Here is a 5,240-nt window from a genome sequence, read left to right on the forward strand (position 1 = left end):
TAATTACCTATAAGGGAGCTCCTGTAAGAGTGTCAGCTGATTTCTCAACAGAAATTGCAGGCCAAGAGGAATTGGCAGGAATTATTCAAAGTGATGAAAAGCAAGGACCAATGACCAAGATTACTCTACCCAGCAAAACTATCATTTAGAATCGAAGAATGGATAAAGAGCTTCCTGGACAAGAAAAAGTTAAAGAAGCTCATCATTATAAAGCCAGCATTACAGGGAATGTTAGAGGGTCTTCTTTAAGAAGGATGAAAAAAAGAAAAAAAATGATTAAAAAGGTGAATAATAAAATGGTAGTAACTACATATCTAGCAATAATTACTTTGAATGTAAATGGCGTAAACGCTTCATTGAAAAGATAGGTGGCTAAATAGATAAGAAAACAAGACCCTTATGTATGCTGCCTACAAGAGGCTCACTTCAGATTGAAAGAGACACACAGACTGAAAGTAAAAGGATGCAAAACGATATTTAATAAAAACAGAAATGAAAATAAGCCGGGGTAGCAATACTTATAAAAGGCAAAGTAGACTTTAAAATAAAGGCTTGTCTATGGCCGTGCCACCCTGAACACACCTGATTCCGTCTGATCTCGGAAGCTAAGCAAGATCAAGCCTACTTAGTACTTGGTTGGGAGACCACCTAGGAAAATCAGGTACTGTAGGCACAAACAAACAAACAAATAAATGTATGTATGTAAAATAAAACAAAGGCCATAACAAGAGACAAAGACGGACCCAACAATCTTACTTCTTCCTACTTTTGGGTATTTATTTGAAAAAAAAACCAAAACAGTACTTTGGAGGGACATGTGAATTCTTAGTTCATTGCAGCATTATTTACAATAGCCAAGACATGGAAGCATCCTGAGTGTCCATCAATATATGAATGGATAAAGAAGAGGTAGTACATATATACAATGGAGTATCACTCTGCCATAAAAACATAATGAAATCTTGCCATCTGCAACATCATGAATGGACCTAGAGGATCTTGTGCTGAGTGGATTATGTCAGACAGAGAAAGAGAAATGTCATATGTGGAATCTAGAGAACAAGATAAACAAACAACAGAAACAAGTTTGTAGATACAGAGTGCATTTTGATGTTTGTCAGATTGGGGGGTGGGGGATGGATGAATGGGAGGAGATTAAGAAGTACAAATTTGTGATTACAAAATGGTCATGGGGATGTAAAGTATAGAAAGGGGAATATAGTCGGTAGCATTATAATAACTATGTATGGTGTCAAATGAGTACTGTATTTATCAGGGTGATCATTTCATAAGTTATGTAAATGTATTATTACTGTGTTGTATATCTGAAACTAATTTAATATTGTATGTCAACTAAAATTGAAAAAAATTAAAATACCAAAATTAAAAATAAATAAATAAAATTAATGGGATGGAGGTTGGGAGGATGGGTGAAAAGGGAAGGGATTAAGATGTGCAAATTACCAGTTATAAAAGCAGACATGGAGATGTAAAGTACAGCACAAAAAAATATAGTGAATAACTGCAATAACTATGTATAGTGTCAGACTTATCAGGGTGATTACTTCATAATGTAATTAGACATTACTTATGTAAATGTCTAATCACTATGCTATACACTTGAAACTAATATAATATTGTATGTCAACTGTAATTTAAAAATTAAAAAAAATGATTAATGAAAAGAGTAAATCCATGAAACCATACACATGTCGGCCTTGACCACAATAAAAAACAGAACCCCAGAGGCCATGTTCGATTGCGCTTGCTCTCTCTCTCTCTCTCTCTCTCTCTCTCTCTCTCTCTCTCCTGTCAGCCTCATTGTGGTTCCAGGCATGCAGTGTGCCCTCCAGAGCCTATAAATAATAAACTTTCTTTTTTTTCAAAGTTGTCTGATAATCGTTGCTATGATGTATCTTGCAATCATAATAAGAACCACAAGGGTTGGTCCAGCCACAACATTGGATCCAAAAGGGAAAATATCTGTGAGGTTCACTTTGGGCCCAGATGAGTTTCCCCAAGCATTTCTAGCCAACAGCATCACTATCAATAAATAGGCTGACAAAAGGTAAAAGAATTAAACTTCAAGAGCCTAGAGCCAGCATTAAGAAAGAAAACCCTAGTGCCATTTTTGTAAGGTAAAGCTATTTGATCACCTTATAACTTGGGGGTGAAAAAGGGACACTGTAATAAATCTAAACAAAAGTAACCACACAAGTTTTTCTGAACATAAACTCCTAACTGAAACATACCTTTTTCCATCTTCATGTAATGTTCCTTATGTTACCTCCTTAATTCAAATATATAAAAGAAACTGCAAAACCATCATTCTTTACAGCATCTGAGATCTTGCTTCCCAGCACTGTCATCAGTTTTCCCTCAAATAAATTATTTTTTATATTAAATTTATTGGGGTGACATTGGTTAATAAAATTAAATAGGTTTCAAATGTACGATTCAATAATACTTCACATATATATTGCTTTGTGTGTTCACCACCCCAAATGAAATTTCCTTTCATTGCCATATATTTGATACCCTTTATCCTTATCTACCTCTACCCCTATCCACTTTCCCTCTGGTAACCACTAAATCCTTGTCTGTGTCTATAAGTTTTTGTTTTTTTGTTTTGTTCATTTGTTGCTTTCAGTTTTGTATCTCACATATAAGTGAAATTATATGGTTCTCAACTTTTTTATATAACTTATTTCACTTAGCATGATGATCTCAAGATCCATCCATGTTTTTGCAAATGGCAGTATTTCATCTTATGGTTCGGTAACATTCCATTGCCTCACAATAACACCAGAAGGTATATATTATCCTTATTTCTCATTTTACAGATAACAAAAGTTGAGCTTTATGTAATTTGCTTTAAGTTTTATGGTTAGTAATGGGAAGGATTCAAACTCAAGCAGTTGATTCCAAAACCACTATTGGAAAGCTTTGAGTCAAAATATGCCTTTTCTTCAAGTATGTAAAAAGGCAAAAATAGGACTCCTGGAGACTTCTCTTTTTTTAGAAAAAGTATAGCCAGCTTCTTTGATAAATTTTGAGTCTCTTCTTCAACCTAAGTTACTGTGCTCATTTGTGAAAATTCCTCTTACAGTTAAAGGCCCAGCACTGGCTTTGTCTGAATATTAAGAAGCACTCTGACACATCCCTAAATAGATCCCTTAACCTGGTAGAAACTATTCTGTTGCTTGTTAAAGTTATGCCTCTTTCTAATAGATTGTTCAAACCATATTTATTTGTGTAATGCAAATCTAAAAAAGATAATTTAGGACCCCACACATTTGAATATGGACGCTTCCTTCCCTGGATAATAATGGCTCAATTGGACAACATAAATAGGTTTGTCTTGACCAACAATCATCAGCAGAACCCCTCAGGATGAGCAGAGGAAAGTTTGGACTGCAACCAAAATGAAGAGAGATGTGTCTTTTATTCGTCTCCTCTCAATTCTCTTTTTATGTTCCTTTCATCTATACTCAAATAATAGCAATGTGTTTAGGTGTTTAGCACCCCCATCCTTCCATCTCTCCATTAAATTTTCAGGTCCTCACATAAGTACTAGAGTGAATATAACAGGAACATGCTTGCACGAAAGAGGCCAACATTGGAAAATGTTTTGACTTAAGTTAGAAGAGAGGGATTTGATGGAAATAATTCATACAAACGTAAAGATAACTGACCACCTTTTCTAGGGGATATTTCTGCTTTAAATGAGGCTAGCGGCCCTGAGAGAACCCATGACATGTTAACATCCCATGTATGATCTTATTTGTGGAGAAAAGAACTGGTAGGAGCCAAGACCAGGAAATAACTCATAAACGGCAATGAGGAAGATACTGGAAGAAATATGGTCCAGCTGATTTAATTTGATCAGAATTTCAACAGCTAACAAGTGTTAATGAAACATAGCAATCAATATCAGTAAACTCCAACTTGTTACCTGAGCTGATAGATGAAATTCACTGACCTATTAAAGAAGCTCACGATATTTAGAGATCTGAGCAGGCAGCTGTTGGCATCAAAAAAAAAATGTCAGCAGTACATTTGTCTGTCCCTTGATTTGTCTGTCCTGTCCTCTGTCCAACTATCTAGCTGGACAGAGGACAGGACAGACAAATCAAGGGGAAAAAAACAATAGTATGATAGGCCAAATCTTAGAGATCCTAAGTAGAAAATTTAGTAGAGGTTGTTTTATATACCTTTGATCCGTGGCAAAACAGGTCCCAAAATGGGCTTCACGCCTGTAGCTAAATTTTGTCTCCAGGCTAAAAAAAAAGTAGAAATAACCTCTGTTTTTTAATATTCACAGGTTCACCTTTAAACTCACAAGGTAAGGACCCTTTCTCTAAAGTTCTTTACTGTTCCCCCTTTGCCCAAATTATATTATTCTAGGCCAAGATTTTGTGTTCTAATTTTCCCCTATTCTAGGAAGGACTCCTTCTCCCTGGCTATAATCACAGCAGACTTCTGTTTTACTGCAATTCAATGGATGAGACAAAAGGGAAAGACTGAGAGAAATTATTTAGCCTGATTCAGTGCTCTATCTAGCTTATGAAGGAGATAATGGATTCGACAACTAATACCAAAATATTCTAAGCCAATAAGGAGATACTGAAATACACAGTCCAAATAATAATTTAAAAATTACACTAATAGTATCTAAAGTCAAAAAAGTAGATAATAATGTTATTTTGAGAGACATGTGATAGACTTATAGAGGTATTTGTGATACTCTGTGATTCACATCATATAAGTGATGCCCGCCTATAGGGAATTCACTTCTATTTGTCTTACTTAGAGCTCTCATCTACCTTTTTTAAGTTGGTATCTCCTAGCCTTGCTCACTCAAGTCTTACTGAAACAATTTTGTTTTCCCAAGAACACAAGAAAGCAGATATAGACAAAATCTATAAATACCAGTAAAGAGAAAATAAACAAAAGTGAAATATCCAAGTCAGGTAAATGAGCATCATTGTATTTGACCTTTTTACTTCACAATGTTGTTAGTTAATTCTAATGAGATTTTGATGTTTTGTAAACCACAGAACACTGAGCAAACATAAGACCTATTAACCCAGACAAACTAAGGAAAAATCAAGGGAAAAAAACAACTCTCCCCTCTTCCATAAAGACTTTCTTTTTCTTTATTTTTTAATTTAATTTTGCTATTAGTTTCAAGATACATAATATTGGTTAGACATTTATATAGTTTATAAAATGATCCC

At 34.8% G+C, this 5,240-nt stretch overlaps 1 pseudogene; it reads left to right on the forward strand.

The window, feature by feature from the left end:
* Window positions 1–554: 554 nt before the first annotated feature.
* LOC118608025 lies at window positions 555–673 on the forward strand (annotated as a pseudogene).
* Window positions 674–5,240: the final 4,567 nt, after the last annotated feature.

Source organism: Rousettus aegyptiacus, unplaced genomic scaffold (genome assembly GCF_014176215.1).
Source record: "Rousettus aegyptiacus isolate mRouAeg1 unplaced genomic scaffold, mRouAeg1.p scaffold_m13_p_9, whole genome shotgun sequence".
NCBI classification, from domain to species: Eukaryota; Metazoa; Chordata; class Mammalia; order Chiroptera; family Pteropodidae; genus Rousettus; species Rousettus aegyptiacus.